Genomic DNA, 19,421 nt, shown 5'->3' with positions numbered 1-19,421 from the left:
CAAGGGAGTTTTACAGTACATATCTTAAGATTAATAAAATCTAGAACAATATTTGCTATCTTTCGTTTACCTGAACTGTTTAGATGGAGGCCATGTTTTGTATAACAGTATCTCTCAAAACTGCTGCATTCAATAACCTGAGTATTCCGAAAATGTTTACAAATTTTAACAATATCTGTATTGACCTTGTCCACTTCTATGTTCACACACGAGTCTCTACGCAAATCATGGCTGGGGGGCACGTTCACTACAAAGACTTTAGTGTGGGGTCAGCTTCCCTAGTGTATGTTTAAGTTGTGATCTTACATTCTTGGCGTCGTCGTGAGCTACGTCGTTCGTCCCACCGATGATAAGCACTGCATCGCCGCTCCCGAAGTTCCTAGTTGCTGCTTCTACGTTTTCCACAACACTGCTGATAGAAGCTCCTGGATATATATTCTCCTGTTGCTGATATATTCTCGTCGTTAATCAAGCCCGCAATTCCCCTTCCTTGGCTATCACCAAACACAGCTACCTTTGCTGATTTAGGCCTAACTGGGTCTTGAATCTGAATTCTAGGCCTAAATTTTAAACTCGTCACGGCAACGGCAGCGGATCGCGATGATTTGGTTTCACGAGCGCGATCGTTGTCTTCCAGAATTAAATTATTTAGGACAGAAAACCTATTTCTGATGTTTATTTCTGGAAATTCAGTTGTAGATTTCTTCTTAGCCAGCCATCCACGAACTACTTGACACCACGTGCTCGAGTTTGTTACTGGTACCGGTATATCACTGGAAGAATGGTCAGTCCCAAATTCTAGCGATCGCAGTCTTTCTTTTAACTCTTGATTTTCAACTTTAAGAGTCTCATTGTCCTTTTGTAGAATGTTTATAATTTCTAACGCACTTTTATATTCCTCATCGATTGTTTTCGGTGCTTCATCGTCAACGCCGTCGCCAGCTACAACATTCCGAACACACTGCTCACAAATCCAGTCAACATTTTCATTAGTTTTTACGTCTCTAGGGCAATTTCCGCACTTATAATGCCGCCATCGATCACATAAATCACACAACATTCCATTTTTAACTAATCTTCGACATTTTCCGCACTTTTCGTCACATTTTACGGTTAATTTACTAGGAGGATAAAACACTACGTTGTCATTACCAGGCGCCGTTTTGGAAAAAAACAACTTATGCCTCTCTTTATCATTCTCGAACTTCCAATTTCGAAGTATGCAAACTCGATATCGATTAATATCGTACGAGAAACAACCATCACGTCTTGAAGGTAATAATTGATAAATAAAACAGTCAAATAAACATTAACCCAATTTCAAACACTCCACTGGGAATTCATTTGCGGCATATATCTCACAAACTGCACATTTAACAACCTGTATCTAAAATCATAATGATGATGTTTGCTGCTTAAAGGGGTTAAAATATGCAAACCACATCCCTAGTCCGTGCATACCATTGTTGAACTGGTCCGGAACACTCATGATCACTATCATGCCTGCCATCTATCGAGAACAAGATGAATACTAAACATTTCATCTCAATAATATACACTTCCCTCCTATGTAATGGGCGCCAACTGCTCGTCCCAGAGTCGAAAACCGGGTGATCCCAGGTGATATTTCGAGATAAAACAAAATGAAAGAACTAATCTTAATTAACCAGGTAGCGGAGGATATAGAGTTAAGATAATAAAAATAATGGATGAGAACTATTTTTCAGTACTACATTTATTCCATACTTGTCATAAAAATCAACACTGAGGCAATTAAACGAAATCTCAATAATAATTAAAAACAGTAGGTCATCTGACACAAATTAATAGACATTCCCCTCCGATAATTAAAGTTCTCAATGTCCTTCAGACATTATCGTCCAACTTGATTAATTCAAAATAAATTATTCTTTAGTTGGTTTGTCATTTCACAAGCATAAACAATAGTTCGTTACTTAATCCATTACACAATCGAGAAATTCCTAAATCAGTTGTGTGCTCTATTACGTGTGCACTGAAGTGATGTTCAGTCCCCCTAAGCATCATTGTTATTGTTATATGGTCATGGCCTTACATGTCCGGCTCCATGGCTAAATGGTTAGCGTGCTGATGACCTTTGATCACAGGGGTCCCGGGTTAGATTCCCGGCAGTGTCGGGAATTTTAACCATCGTTGGTTAATATCTCTGGCAAGGGGGGAGCTGGGCGTATGTGTCGTCTTCATCATCATTTCATCCTCATCACGACGCGCAGGTCGCCTACAGGAGTCAGATCGAAAGACATGTCCTCGGACACTCTCGGCACTAAAAGCCATACGCCATTTCATTTCTTCTTTACAAATTGTTGTTTGGAGTTTCTTACTGAAAGTAAACATTGAAATTAATTATACAATGACTACCTTTAAATGACGTGTATTCAATAACATGATTCACAAAAACAAAATACAAGAAACAAGAAACATTTTTTCGCCGCAACATTCATCCTACTAATTAGCTAGAATAGGACCGCAAGTCAACCGAGAACTTAAGATATAAAATCGCCCCCGTGAGCAAGCATTATTGAACAAGCATAAGCAAACAAACGCCATTAACCAGACGTCATAATAATCCTAAAATACACAAATCATCATTCGTTTAATTGAAATGCATAAATACGCACGTACGTAGCAAAGTATCCTAACTTAATGAACAGCAACAGCAACAAAAAAGAACCACCAAAACCTAAATACTTCTACGGCTATGGGGTTAGAACCCACGCCCCAAGTATCAACCGTGTGGAATAAATCCACGACAACAGGAAAGAAATACAATACAACCACATATATGAATCTGTGTTGTTCAAACATGTGTCACAATGAAAAACAATAATATCTATATTTATCCCTTTCAGACCGAGTACGCACAATTGTGCGGGTTCGTATTTTAGTTATCCCTAACCGTATTTGATGTTTTTTCGGCGCTACACCGGACTGCAGTGATTGTGCAGGACACGTGGTGTGTATTTCAATTGATTTTAGTATGCGCTTGACCGCCAGGGCGAAGGAAGAAGAGTTTAAAAAGCACAGTTGATCGGCGAGATGGCAGGAAGCAGTAGTGCCGAAAGTAAGTATTTATTTACTGCGTTTATATTAATCTAGAAGCTTTACTGAATACCGGAATATATTCAGTGAAGTGTGTACATTGGTTAGTGAACGTAAATTTTGAAGCTACACCATCGTACGTGATACAACGAGGTTTTGAATTTTGATACGCACAATTGTGTGGGTCCTGTTTTTCGGATGTTAGTTTTTATTTTGTAAAATAAACTATTAATATGTGTATTGAGGAGAATTTTAGTCAGTTCTTGACGTACAAACAAAAATTCACACCTCCAGTTTTCTTTCAGGTCTGAAAGGGATATAAAATAACTTGTCCTGACTGACTGACTGACTGACTGATTCATCATCGCCGAGCCAAAACTACTGGACATAAAGAAATGAAATTTTGGAGATATATTCATATTAAGATGCAGGTGCTCCCTAAGAGAGGATTTTTGGATATTCCATAGCTAAGGGGGTGAAAAGGGGGGTGAAATTTTAAAATGAGTGTATCTATATCTCAAAACTCTAAAAGATTACAGATGTAAACATTGCTATTTAGAATCTTCTTTAAAAGTAAGGAAACACGTATTTTTTTTGTTTTCAGAAAATCACAATAGGAGGGGTGAAAAGGGGTGAAAGGGGATTGAATGCCTTTAATCAGGATACCGGTACTTATATCTCAGAAAGTGAAGATATTACAGACCTGAAAATTAGCACTTTTGATCTCTTTCAAAAATAAAGAAGCACGTATTTTTTTGTTTTTGGAAAATCCAATTAATGGAAGGGTGAAAAGGGGGTGAATTTGTAAAATGAGTGCATCTATATCTCGAAACTTTTAAAGTTTACAGATGTAAAAATTGGTATTTAGAATCTTCATTAAAAATAAAGAAACACGTATTTTTTTGTTTTCGGAAAATCCCAATAGGAGGGGTGAAAAGGGGTGAAAAAAGGTTGAATGCCTTTAATGAGGATACTTATATCTCAGAAACTGAAGATATTACAGGCCTGAAAATTTGTGTTTGGGATCTCCTTTAAAAATAAAGAAACACGTATTTTGTTTGTTATTTGAAATTCCAATTAATGGGGGTGAATTTTTAAAATGAGTGTATCTATATCTCAAAACTTTTAAAGTTTATAGATGTAAAAATTGGTATTTATAATCTCCTTTAAAAATAAAGAAACATGTATTATTTTGTTTTCGAAAAATCCCAATAGGAAGGATGGAAAAGGGTGAAAAAGAGGTTGAATGCCTTTAATGAGGCTACTTACAATTCAGAACCTGAAGATATTACAGACCTGAAAATTGGTATTTGGCATCAACTTTAAAAATAAAGAAATAGGTATTTTTTCGTTTTTGGAAAATTCAAATAGTGGGAGGTGAAAAGGGGGGTGAATTTTTAAAATGAGTGTGCCTACATCTTAAAACTTTAAACGTTTACAGATGTAAAAATGGGTTTTTAGAATCTCCTTTAAAAATAAAGGAACACGTATTTTTTGTTTTCTGTAAATCCGAATAGGAGGGGTGTAAAAGGGTGAATAATTGGTTGAATGCCTTTAATGAGGAGACATATATCTCAGAAAGTGAAGATATTACAGAACTGAAAATTTGTATATGGGATTTCCTTTAAAAATAACGAAACACGTATTTTTTTGTTTTTGGAAAATCCAGTTAATGGCGGTTAAACAGGAGTGACAAATTGGGGTGAATTTTTTGAAAGACTATATCTACAGAATATCTGAAAAACGTAAAATGTTACAGACATAAAAAGTGGGTATTTGGAATCTCCTGTAAATGTAAAGAAACACAGGTGATTTGTTTTTGAAAACTCCACTTAAGGGGAACTAAAAAGGAGTGAAATTTCAAAATGAGAATTTCAACAGTATATCTCAAAAAACTTAACAAGTTACAGAAGTGAAAACTGGTATTTTTTATCGCTATTAAAAATAAAGAGACGTGTATTTTTAGTTTTCGGAAATACAACTTGGGTTGAGGGGGGTAAATGTGACTGAAAATGGTGTTGAACTGTTTTAGTTAGGCTACTGATATCTCAATAATGAAGGTTACAGACGTGAAATTTGATATTTGGAATCTGCTTTAAAAGTAAAGAAACGCGTATTTTCGGAAAATCCAATGAACGGGGGGGGGGGGGTTGAAAGAACTAAAAATTAATTGTCTTAATTGTATGAGAATACATACATCTAATAAAAATTAATGTTGTTACAGACGTGAAAATTGGTATTTGGATCTCCTTTAAAAACAAAGAAAAACGCATTTTAGGGGGAAACCATCTTGGGGGGCGGGAGTAAAAAGGAGTTGAATTTCTTTCATGAGGACACATAAATCCAAAACTGAAGAAGTTATAGTCGTGATAATTGGTATTCAGAAGATCCTTTACTATTAAAGAAAAAATAATTTTTTGCCGAAAAATTCACTTAGCGGAGGAGGAGTGTGAAAGGAAGCCGAAAAAGTGAATTATTTTTATTGGGATACTGATATCTCAAAACTGAAGGTAATAGACGTGAACATTGGTGTTTGGAATCTCCTTTAAACATAAAGAAACACACCTTCTTTTAATTTTTTTTGGGGGGGGGGGTAAATGAACTTAACGGCGGTGGGGTGTAAAGGAGGTGAGACCAATTGATTTTCCTGTTCATAATGTACTTATAAGGAGCCTCTGTTGATCAGGCGGCAGCGCGCCGGCCTCTCACAGCTGGGTTCCGTGGTTCAAATCCCGGTCACTCCATGTGATATTCGTGCTCGACAAAACGGATGCGGGACAGGTTTTCCTCCGGATAATCCGGTTTTCCCTGTCATCATTCATTCCAGCAACACTGTCCAATATTTCATTTCATTTGTCATTCATCGATCATTGCCCCAGAGGTGTACTTCGGCAGCCGGCATAATTCGTATTGTCGCCGCTATATGGGATTTATTCATTCCATTCCTCACCCTGTCGAATGACTGGAAACAATGACAATGGCAGCAGATGTAATTTATCGCCAAGTAGCGGTCTTGCATCTTGCTGTGGGGTCCAGAACGTATAATAATAATAATAATAATAATAATAATAATAATAATAATAATAATAATAATAATAATAATAATAATAATAATAATAATAATAATAATAATAATAATGTTCTGGTAAGTCGTCAAATGTGCGGACCGCGCTGGAAGCGGGTTCTGGACGGGTAATGACTAAGAATGGTCTCCGGCCGCGGGTTCAGTACCGCCAAGGCACCCAAGACGACACCACGCCGGATCTCTTGAAGGATTTGATCCATATTAAAAATGCTTATAGGAAAAGATGACAAAGATTTAGGGACCCAACTGACCGGGTGGAATACCTGGGCCTAGCCCGGGAAGTACAAGATCGATTGTTGGACAGAAAGATTGAAAAATGGGAGGAAACTTGCCGTAATCTATTAGAAAACGAGTCAGATCGCGAATATTGGCGGATTCTCTCAGAAAACGAGTCACATCGCGAATTTCGGCGGATTTTATATAAAACAAAAAGCATTCAATTATAAATTTCAGTATAATACCGTAGCGAAGCACGGGTATCTTGCTAGTACCAACATATAAAAATCCAATGCTGCACCTATCTTCCATGAGATAACCATAACCTGCGACGTGGGTAAGGATTGAACAGATGTCCTGCTGACCGAAGAAACAGTCTATCTGAAATCCCTACATTCTTCAATCTGCATTACATTATTAACAACGCTTGACAAAACTGAATCAATGCTATGTACCTGCTCCATCGAACAGGTAATCTTATTATTTTGACACCATACGAGGAATAACATACTATAAAAGGTCCCTAACACAACATTTTTCAAACGGACACGGATTTATGGTTCAAGCATTGGGAACTCTCTCTCATCACTGACACATACATACCTTAGTAAAAAGTATACAGGCGAAATCCCCTATCAACTAATTAACACTTCCTCATATTCTGACACACGATCTTCCTCAAGGCACTTCTCAAACCATCTGGTGCTTACTTCACAACGAATAAATCATTCTATTATTTCTTGTTTACTCATATTTCACTTCATTTCCACACGTACTATTTCTACACTCAAATACGGAACAAATCTGCATCCATCTGCAATCACTGTGTCGTATTCATCTTAATTCGCCAATTACTTTCCCTACACATACCGTTCCACTGACTACTTCTTCTTCTTCTTTGTCTCCTTAACCCGAAGGTTGGTGGGCAGCATGATCTTCGGCTCTTGAGCCTTCCTTTTATGTCATCTAGAGATTTTGTTCTTGGTCGACCTCTTTTTGGTCTCCCTTCCGTTTGTCCTTCGATCAGTGAAATGCTCCAGAATGAATGACGCAATAGATGATCAACCCAGCTGTTCCATCGATTTTCAATATCTGGAAACTATGAGCGTTTCTCTTCCACCCTATTCAGAACTTCATAGTTTGTAACCTGACTTGTCCATGGTATTCGTAGGATTCGACGCAAACACCACATTTCAAAAGCTGTCCTTCTTCAACAGAGTCCCGGTTTCTGAGGTGTAGGTTGCAATGCGACAAACTAAGCTTTTAGTAAAATGTTTCCTCACTGAAAGCGAGGTAGCCTTTAATGTTAGTAGAATTCTCTTTTTATTGAAGGCTTCTTTGGCCTGAGCAATACCAGAGCCGACATCATTTCTACATCATCCATCTGACGAGATGATACTTCCCAAGTATTTGAACTGTTTCACTGGGTAAGTCTTTCCATCTAAGCAGACATTTGCAGTCTGATTTCAGTCACGTGTGCACAGTATTATCTTCGTTTTTGATTCGTTTATCTTCATGTTGCTGATGCATCTTAATAAGTCATTCAATTTCTTTAGAGAAATCTCTAGATCTTGTTCATTTTCTGCAATCAGAGCAATGTCATCAGAAAAGCGTATTGTTTTAAATGTTTCACCATTGATTTTAATCCCATGTGTGGATTCAGACGCGAACTCTTTCATTACTCAATCAATGTATATGTTAAAAACTAGAGGCGATAGACAGCATCCTTACCTCACTCCTTGGTATTTTAGCTTTCTTTCCTCTCTGCCCTATTAGTGCATTTTAATTCTTGTCAATTGGAATATGACACTTCGATCTCTTTAATCTACTTTTAGATTTTTAAGAATTCTGAACAGGCTATTACAATTTACGTTATGAGAAGCCTTTTCTATGTCAATAAATGGTATTGCAACTTTCTTGTCCATTTTCAGAGATTTCGCTATTAATAATTTGAGACTTAGAATTGCCTGTCATGTTCCCCTGTTTCGTCTGAAACCAAACTCATCTTCAGAAAAAACTCATCTATTTTCTTTTCCATGAAGCGGTACAGAATTCTCGTCAAACTTTTGGACGCATGGGTTGTTAGGCTTATTGTCCTGTAGTCCTCACATCTTTGTGCACCCTTCTTTTTTGGAATTAGAATCATGATGATTTGTGCAAAATTTTCTGGCATTTCTTCGGTAAGGTAAATATGATTTATAAGGTCGAACAGTGTTGTATTTGCATCTTCCCCAAGACCTTGAAAAATTTCTCCTGGATTTAAGTCCGGCCCTGGTGCTTTTCTTTGTTTTAGTTCTCTCAAGGCTTTATAAAGTTCTTCCTTGAGTATTGGTGGTCCGATTTCATCTTGTACTATAGCACTTTCTTATTGTATTAAGGTCTCATCTAAATGGCCTAAATATAAATTCTCGACGTATTCTTTCCATTTTCTGCTGCTTCATTCTTGTCGATTATTATATTCAGAGGTTTTATCTTCTTGCCGAACAGTTCTTGTACTTCTGAAAATGTTTTCTTAATATTACTTCTATTCATATTTTCGTCTATTTCCTTACATTTCGATATATTCTTCTTTTGTCTGCTTAACGTCAAGGTGGATTTTATTCCGTAGTTTCCTGTATTTTTCTTGATTTCCCTTAGTTTTGGCCGTTTGTCGTTCAGTCATGAGCCTCAAAATTTATTTTGTTTCCCAAGGCTGGAAGGGCATTTTTCTTCTCTTCCAGAAAGCTGTTCTTCTGCAGCTGTCATCTCTTTCCTAATGTTTTTCCATTTTTCCTCAACACTGTGACCTAATATCTTCGTTGGGTGAATTCTGTCGTTAGTGTCTTCCTTAAACTTTTCAGTAGCTCCAACGTCATATTTTACGTTGTTCAGGCTCCATTTTGCTGCATGTCTCTGCATTCTCCGTTTTTAAAAATGCAATTGGTACCGTATGTCATTACTACCAGATTGTGATCAGAATCTATATCAGCTCCTGGGTAAACCTTGCTTGATTTTCCTTGACGCAACAGCATCAAAATATAATCTGGTTGATACCTATTACCATTTCCTGGCATGGTCCATGTATACCGTACTATTTTAGGTTTTGTAAACAGGATGTTAGTAATTACGAGGGAATGGCTTCGGCAGAAATCGAATACTGTGTCACCTCTCTTGTTCCTTCAGCCAGGACCAAAGTCTCCCACCGTTGAACCCTCCTTGCTTTCTCCTACCACTGCATTCATGTCTCCTAGAATTATCAGATTGTCCTGGTATTTTGCCTTCATTAACACCTCTTCAGTTTGGTCGTACACCTGATCTACTTCATTATCTGTATATGCAGATTGGGCATGTATAACTGAATCAGTTTCAGTATCCGTAGGATTTGTGCTTAACTTGATAAGCGATATCCTTTCATTGTAGCCCCATATACTGGATACCTGTTATCCTCATTATTTTGTCAATATAAACCCGAATCCTCCACTTCCATCTAGCAGCCTGAGTACAAAATTCTAAAGTATCCCCTCCAAAAGTCTCCGCTGCCTGGCCATCTCATCTCACTTATTTCTATAACATCCATTTCTAACCACTAAGAATATCTGAACATTTTAACATTATGTCTTTTATACCCACTGTAATAAGTACCTCACAGTATTCTGCAACTTCAAGTTTTTACACATTTCCTGAAGCTCAGTGTACAAACGCACTGCAGTTATCTGTGACCTGATTCCAAGAACTTTCTGTAAACAGTAATATGATTTATTTATTTATTTATTTATTTATTTATTGATGTCTTTATTTGTGGCGAAGTTAGGGCTCTTGGCCCTCTCTTACACTTAACCACATTATGCGGCTTAATACTGAATCCAAACTTAATATTCAAACTTAACACAGTGTATATAATATAATGGTAATATAACTTAATAAACTCTAAAACTAAAAGATTACATCCTAAGTCTAAATTTAGAAAAATAAATTCAATATTAACTACTCTAGGTGGAAATCATAAAATATAACATTGATTTATGTAAACTTTTGGGAACTATTTACTCCAGACATTCACTCTCACATTCACACATAACTACATGATATAGCCTACGTATTCAAGAGGAAATCTTTAGACTGTCTTTTGAAAGTAATTAATGAGGAACAATTTCTAATTTCAGGGGGTAAAGCATTCCATATTCTAGCGCCCGACACAAGGAAAGAATTACTGAAGGCAGATGTATGATGTGGAGGTATTGCAATTGTTGACCCAGATCGCGTGTCACGGTCATGAAAGGAGGATAGAAAACGGAAATTACTGGAGAGATATTCAGGTATATTTTCGGTCAAGAGTCGATAGATAAGGGTTGATACATGGTGATTCCTCTGCTGCTCTACTTTTAACCAAGAAAGTTGTGCATAAAAAGGGGATACATGCGAGGCAAAATTCAATGAAAAAATAAATCTAATGCAGGAGTTTAAAGCTCTCTGCAATTTCCTATTTTGTTCACTTGTAGCATCCAGCAACACAACATCACAATAGTTAAAAATTGGAAGTATCAATGTTTGAACCAGTTTTATTTTTAAGTTGAGAGGTAATACGGTCTGGTGAATCTTAAGGGGATGAAGTGATGAGTGAACTTTCCTGCATACGTTAGTGACATGCTCATCCCAGTTTAAAGTTTCATTTATAGTGACTCCAACGCTTTTTACTGATTTACAGAATGGGATAGCAACGCCATTTAGTTGAATGACTGGAATTTGTAGACTGTGTAGATGGGCAAGCAGTTTTCTCTGGCCTAGTATAATAGCTTATGTTTTCGTTGGGTTGATGGAGAGAGAATTCTCAGCTGCATAACAGCTGATCTGTTCTAAGTTTCGGTTCATATTTTCAATAGCTCCATTTATGTCATTCACTTTTGTGTGACAGTAAATTTGAAGGTCGTCGGCATAGAGATGGTAGTTGCAGTTTTTCAACTTAGAAGAGATGTCATTCAAATATAAAATAAACAACAGGCGGCCGAGTATAGAACCTTGTGGCACACCATTAACTTTGTACTTCCACTCCGTTCTCTTATCATTCATGACAACACACTGTCGTCGGTTATGGAGGTAGGAAGCGAACAATTTGAGAGCAGCGTGGCTAAAATGGAAGGAATGCAATTTCGCTATTAATATGTCCGTACTGATAGTGTCAAAAGCACTGCTGAAGTCTAGGAGAATGAGCACGGTCACTTTGCGTTCGTCCATTGCTTTCCTTACGTCATCCGTAACTTTTAGAAGAGCAGTAGATGTACTATGTCCTTTTTTAAATCCAGATTGCAGGTGATCAAGTAACGAATGATGCATCAAATATTGGAGCAGTTGTTCATGCATGAGTTTTTCTAAGACTTTCGAAAGTGAAGAAAGTATACAGACAGGTCGATAGTCGGATGGAGAATTCGCTAGAGATTTTTTTGGTACTGGGAAAATTAAGGCATCCTTCCAAACAGTTGGGAAGTAGCCTTCCAAAAGACATGAGTTACATATGTGATTTAAAATTGGCAGTACTAAATCTATCAAGGTAACGACGAAGGATATCGGGATGTCGTCCACTCCGATTGCTTGCGATTTGATTGATGTTAGTTTTCTTCTTACGTCGTTTTCATTTACTTTACGAAATTTGAACAAAGGCCGTTGTGGTAATGGAGTAGATTGAAGAGAATTTATTGTTGTTTGTATAATATGAGGGTGGGTATTAACTATTTCTCTAGTAAAGTGGGCATTTAATTCATCTGGATTTATGTCATGCGTATTGGAGTTTGTAGTTTGCCTCCCAATACCTACGGATCTGAGTTGTTTCCAGGTACATTTTGTGTTTAAGTTACTGGCTAATTGTTGGAAGTACGCATATTTTTTGTTTCCGATTATTTGTTTAACTTTATTTCTAAGCACACGGTACTTTTCAAAATCTTCAGTTGATAATGTCTGCTTGTAACATCTGTGTAGTGCATCTCGTTCAGCCATTGCGGACTTAATGTCATTTATGGTCATACGAATTTTATGTCAACCATTGTAAATGTATTTAGGCAGTTTCCATGTTGATTATTATTATTAAGATCCTGCGATTTATTTATTTATTTATCGTGAACGGATGATGATTCCAAGGGAATCTAAACCGCTTTTCGCTCCAGGCCTGGATTCGCGTACCATCAAAGAAGGAATGTTTCTCGCTCTCTCATCTCTCTTAGTATACGGGCTTTTAGCGCGCGAAAATTGGTAAGAAGTTTGCATCACATTACAAAATTTCATTATCCCACGTGTCTCATCTCTGGTGTTGGTTCAGAAAAATTCGAAGAATATGAATCTCATGATTTTATGATTTTAATTTGCCTCTTAGTGGTCTAAAACACTAAAGCGTGGGTTGAAGAAATACCTTTTCCCCTCCATAATGACATATACGTGTAGCTTCGAATCTTCCCATGGTCCAGCGCAATCTTTCCATTTGTGGTCAGAAGAGGTTTGATTACAGTTCATTTCAGTTTACTAGGCATCCACTGTACCGTTCCAAGATTTAAGATTTAATTATCGTATTTTAGAAATTAGCCTCGAGTATGCTAATCGTTCACAAATTCTTCCCTAGGATCTTATAAATCTCGATTCCTTTCCTGTCCAAATAGATTGCAATTCGACTTCGACGCTCTTGTATCGTGCTTACGAAACATGAAGAGGACACAGGGCGTTCATCCAGTAATGATGAAAAATGGATGCTCATTTCTCAACTACGTATCTCGCGGCTAGGTTCACTAGTAGGTTTAGGTATCCCTTTCGACGACTGTGAATGATGGGTTAACAATGTCGGCTCTCAGGTACAAGGACAACACCGATATCTCGGCGCACCACCACCGACTGGTAAAATGTGCCTGCGGCTCTCTTTGTTGCTATAAACCGCAGGAAATGGATCAGTGTGACTTCAGCAGACGTGCAAGATGCCTCGCAGATGTATGCGAGAACCGTGCCGTCAAATGGGTTAGTTAGAAAGAAGGCGCATTATTGGCATGAGAGGACGTGATGCATTCATCCGAGAAATTCCTGCTTGTGTGGGACGAAGTGCGTCGGCAGGGCGACGGGTGTGTGCATAATTTTTAACAAAAAGCCGTAGAACACGACGAAATGGGTCTGGTCGCACCACCCAGACCATCTCCCGAGAAGATCGATACCTCATCCGAATGGCATTGCAGGACAGATTTGTGTCATCCTAGGCTCTGGCGCAACAGGGGAACAGTGTAATACATCGTACGCTAGCAGGTCTGCTGTCCGTCGCCGTTTATTACGGTCTGGGTTACCGGCGCGTCGTCCAGTTCTCCACCGACATTTGACTAATGTGCATAGCATTGGTGTATGGAACGACGTCGCTGGGAGCAGGAATGGCAGCAGAGAGTGTTTACGGACGAATCCAGGTTCTGTTTGTTTGAAAATGATGGCCGCATTTTGGTTCGCCGCAGACGGGGGGGGGGGGGGGGAGAGGCGTCATATTAACTGCATTCGCGCAAGACATACAGCGCCAACTCGAGGGCTTGATATATGGGGTGCTATTGGGTACAACCACAAATCACAGTTGCTGCGTGTCCAGGGCACTGTGAACAGTTTGACCTACGTGAAAGACACCCTGCGACCCGTAGCCATACCCTTTCTGCACGACACCCCAGACGCCATATATCAGCAGGATAAGGCGCGACCACATTTTGCTGCACGAACACGTGCCTTCTTGTTGTCACAGCATGTCAGACTGTTGCCCAGGCCCCCTGATCACCAGACTTGTTGCCAATCGAAAATGTGTGGGATATTGTGAAGCAACGGGTGCGGCGCTCTGACTCAATGCCAACCACCAGAGATGAACTGTGGAACCAGTTGAATGCAGCATGAATGGCTGTACTCCAGGACGCCATTCGCGCCTTATACACGTCGATGCGATCACGCATGGAATAAGTCATCAGTGCCCATTAGGCAACAGGACCCATGCTCAAGCTAGGTGACTAAAATGTTAATCGTTTCTCCAGTACATACTAATGAGAGTGTTCTGTCTCTAGGCTTTCAAGATGTTCTTTTTTATGAACGTCGGTGTACATTATTTACATCTGCCGTCATATTCAAATATTCCACTTGAGCGTTTAGGTCATCCAAACAATCATTTCATATTGGTACCAATGCAGTAATTCTCTTTGTGCAATAATTAGCACCACTCCTACTGACTATTTCAAATTCTCCCTCAGTTGATACTAATATTCTCCTCTTACTCTAATATTTGCTTGCTCACTCTCACATGTTACGGAAAAGTATTCTGACCCAATTTCATCACATCCTTAATTAAACACATTTGTCCATCCAGCGCCAAGATTCTACTGCCACGTGTCGTAACATTCGGCTACAACTTATCCCACATTTATATTATCTTTCTTTACTAATAAATTCACGTTTAATAAACCAATGACAATGAATCATTCGCGTTCAGTACATAAAACTGAATGTTCTTTTTTGTGTCATTTTTATACTCAAAAACGACCGGATTGATTTCGCTTAATATTTCATCATTTGATCTTATTATTCCTTACAGGGTTTAGGAAGTGGTTTGAACGACATCCGATCGATAGTTCGGCATTTGGCGAGAGAAGGGGTGAGAAAGATTGTAGGGGCAAGCAAATCACAAGACATATCTGATCAGTGGGTTACCAAACCAACAGTATGTGGATATTAGATTATGATGTGTTTTTTATAGCTAATCTTCTATCTACTTCTTGTTCTTCTTTCTATCTTCTATATATAATAGCATAAGAGGTGAAAAATAAAACGTCAACAATTACAGGAATTACGGGTGAATGTGAGTATGTTCCAGCATAGCTCTCAATCAAACTTGCTCTATCTCCAAAAATCACTGCAGCAGCAAGAAACTCCTAGCGCCCGTAAGGGAAGGAGGTGAAGTATAAAAATCTGAAAATGACCAATATAGTGGTGAAACCATAGTCTATGTGGTAGCTGAGATGAACTGGGATACTCTCGATGCCGTTTAAGTCAAAGTTCATTCCCAATAGGTATGGTATGGTTAGAAGGGTTGATAAAGAATGTCCAGAATGACCGACATTATGAATGTACGTGTGTATATTCCAGTATAGCTTCCAACCAAACGTGATACATATGTGACTTACTATTTGGAAAATAAAATTGTAGGGTAAGACACCCCTACGGGTGGGGATTGAAAGGGGAGTGAAATATTAAAATAATAGAAGACGACCAATATCAATTGTGGAAACTATTTATGTTAATAAATATATTTTTCCTTTTGATTTGAAATATAGAAACATTTAACGCAGTAAAATTAATAAACGCGGGTGAAGCCGTGGGCACCTGCTAGTACTCAATAAAGTAAAAATGTAAGATACGGGGGTCATTCCATAAGTCATGGCAACCATGGTATATATTGCACTAATGCAACAACATGGGAATTCCACTATGTGCATTGAACCGGTAATGCAGTGTGTATCTTAATGACAACATAAAATAGGGTTCCAATATAGGAGGTCAAGGCAAAGTCTGAAATGATACGCATGCATTTGAACTCTGTGTAAATTTATTGTACACGAGTACAAATGGAACAAAAATTAATCAAAATCAGACTCAAACACAGTCCCCAAGTGCATCCACACAGTGTAGCTAACGAAGGGGAAGGCGTTGAATGCCATTGGCATAGCCAACAGTGTATTCCGCCTGTCACCAATATGCCGTGATGATATCCGCCCTGTTTGCAAAGCGCCTCCCACGCAATAGTTTCTTCAGTTGTGGTATGAAGTCGAAGTCGCATGGACTGAAGTCTGGTGAGTAGGAGGGTGAGTGTAGGATTGTCCACACCCCCACCCCTACCGCTGTACGCAGTTCTTGACGACGTCTGCAGTATGGCCTCTGATGTTATTATGGAGTATGATTGCATTACCCAGCAGTGCTGGACGTTTGGAACAGTAGAACGTTGCGGCAGTATGGTGTGGCCTTCCGTAACGGGGTGACACTTCAGAGTACCGTGGCTGTGATATGACAAAATGAGCATGGCCTTCGTGGGCGATGGATTCTATCGTACCTTCTATTGTCGTCGTGAACCTGGTTTGTGTCTTCAATTCTGGTTCATAGGGTCGTGGCCAGGTTTCGTCAAATTTCAAAAATGTAATTTCTTCGCCTCCTCCCCCCTCTCCCACAGGTGTTGGTGATTATTGTTTAAAGAGGAAGTACAACTACGTAACAATCCTCTATATAACACTAATCATAGGGAAAAAAAGGATGGGATCCGACACTTCGGAAAATAAAGATATTGGCCAAAGAAAGACAAGGGCCACTTTTTGGAATTTTTCGCGTGCTACCGTCTAATATAAATTAGTATTCCCACTTCCAAGTGTCTAGATCAGGGGTTCTCAAAGGGTGTTCCGAGAAATTGCCGGACTGTGCCGCCAAATAAGTCCTTGTGTATTCAACATTGTAGTAGTACTGTTTACTAATATTACAGAACGGCGTAAGCCTACATGCAGTAAGAGTTCAAAAAATAAGATGCTTTGTCAATAATATTACATTATTGGTGAATTTTATTGGGAAAAGTGGGCTTGTTTAATTCTGCACAACTGTTCGTTGCGAGGAGGAATCGCAGAAAAACACAACCGTAGTTTTTGGTCTACAGAAAGAAGTCACTCGCGTTTCTTACCTTTAATGCAGGTCAGTGCCGAAAATCCCTGATCACACAGATATGTTGTTGAAAACTGTATAAATATAGACATGGCGTGCTGTGATAACACTGAGAACTCTCTTTTCACTGAAATCCAGAACTGAAGTTTTTTCTCTAAATTTCAACTTCGAAATTCGATTGGCTTTGAGTTCAGCTAGTCCTTCTGCTTCTTCCAATGGTGTATGTTTATTGTCCTCAACAGTAACGGCAAAGGGATTGCGAACCCATTAGCATTCTTATACGTTGAGGGAAGGAAAATATTATTGCAATTTATTCCCCAAAACAGAAAGATGTTCTAAAATCAGACTGGAGCAGATGTCGGTGTCAGCTGTGAGAGAAAACATTTCAAAATCACGTTCTTTTCAACTTTTGACTTCCGCAGTTAAATTCTTATTAAGAACCCACTCAGCTTGTCAGTTGATTTAAGAATATTCTCTTTCTTTCCCTGCATGCTGGTATTGAGATTATTCAAAATGTCCAAAAGTATCAGCTAGGTATGCAACTTTCGAACACCAAGTTTCATCCCTAATGAGGTCAGCAAACTCAAGATTTTCTGTGGCAAATATTTGTAACAACTCATTTCGATGTTCGTAAAATCTGAAAAGTGCACTTCCTTTGGACAACCAGGGAATTTCGGTGTGAAGGACCAGAGATTCATGAACAGATCCTGCTTCTTGACACATGACTTTGAAAAGTCTAAATTTTAGAGCTCTACTTTTAATGTAATTAACCATTTCAACAACTGAGCTCATTACATTCCTTAGATCTGAAGGCATGATTTTTTTTACACAAAAGCTTTCCATTGTAAAAACAATGCATGGATCCAATGTGTGGAAAATCTTGCTTAAACCTTGAAGTAAAACCTCTCATTCGACCATTCATTGCTGGCGCTCCATCAGTGCACATTGACATTCAATTGTTTCAACTCAGTCCATTTTCTCCCAATGTCTCTGTCGTAGAATTATGTGTGTCTGATACTGTGACGTCAGAGATAATGATTTTCAGGATAGGAACTGTTCAGTAAGTGATTCTTCGTTCAAAAATCGTATGTAGCTCTTTAATTGATTTTTATGTCTGTTGATTCGTACAGTTGAAGTGCAAATTTTGTACCATCACGTAATTTTTCCACTAGTTGTTTTTAATATCAGCTGACATCAGCAGTTGTATCGTTTGACAAAGGTACTTTGGCAGCCTCTTCTAACATGGATTTAACTATTTCTTTACAAGCAGGTACAATCAAACTTTCTGCTGCTGTAGGTGACTGCGTATTCCAGACAATTAATTATTACTGCTACTGTAATTATTTTATTCATTGTCTTGCCTTCTTTAATTTGGGAACAGTGTAAATGACTGAAATAAGCTTTATCTTTATTTTCCAAGTGACTATGTTTCGTTTTGATAGATAGATAGATAGATGGATAGATAGATAGATATTGGTGGCGAAATTAGGACTCAAAGCCCTCTCTTACACTTAACCACTAGATGAGTATACACGTACATAGCTTATACAGTACTTACAAATACAAATAACACAAATAATATTAATAGCAAAAACAGTAGTAATAATATCAAAAATGACAATAATAGAATCCTTAATTTTAAAATACACAAAGTAAAATACACTTAAGTGATGTAACTGCAATAATCCGTTCATTCTTTCATTCACTCAACAATGTCAGCAGGATCTGTTCAACAAATACTCGCGGCACGCCACTTTAAACTTGCGATCAGAGGGATTGTCCCTAATGTTCACAGGTAGCAAATTCTATGCCCTGGACGCAGAGATTATGAAGGAGCTGTTGGAAGCAGCAGTGCGGTTTACAGGTATGGTAAGAGAGGAGCCAGATCTCGAGTTGTGGTCATGATATGACGAGAGATTAAAAAAAGTGAAGAAAGATAGTTGGAGTATTTTGTGCAGAAGTGATAGCGTGTGAAATTCACGGTGCTGCTGCACTCAAAGCCACGACAGGTCCTTATAATAAGGTGAAGTGTCTCTTTAGTTTGCTTGGAACCATACATTCATTGCTTAATGTTTCGCCACATACAACACACTCAGGAAATTCACGATTTCCAGGTTCAGTAAATGTAAATCCGAAGCTTAAATTAGAATCGTGATACCGGCGCCCAGCACGGGACGCGAACTGCTCTGCTGCAGAAGTAGCTTTTCATTGACACTTGATCCGGGTGATTCAGTTGTTCTGTTTTCACTCTGATGTCCTTCACTGATGTTTAAGCGTTTAATAAACACCTATGGGCCGATGCAAATCCGCATGGGGTGGAAGAGAGAGAACGCCACCGCAAATTTATTACGAACGTATGGACAGGCATAACGGGGACGGTTTG

General features: G+C 38.5%; 1 protein-coding gene across 1 annotated transcript in view; it reads left to right on the top strand.

Annotated features, from left to right (window-relative positions):
• Positions 1-19,421, top strand: part of LOC136877831 (uncharacterized) — a 42,119-nt gene that overhangs the window by 16,999 nt on the left and 5,699 nt on the right. The window lies entirely within an intron of this gene.

Source organism: Anabrus simplex, chromosome 7, assembly GCF_040414725.1.
Source record: "Anabrus simplex isolate iqAnaSimp1 chromosome 7, ASM4041472v1, whole genome shotgun sequence".
NCBI classification, from domain to species: Eukaryota; Metazoa; Arthropoda; class Insecta; order Orthoptera; family Tettigoniidae; genus Anabrus; species Anabrus simplex.
This window is presented reverse-complemented; position numbering and strand designations above follow the sequence as displayed.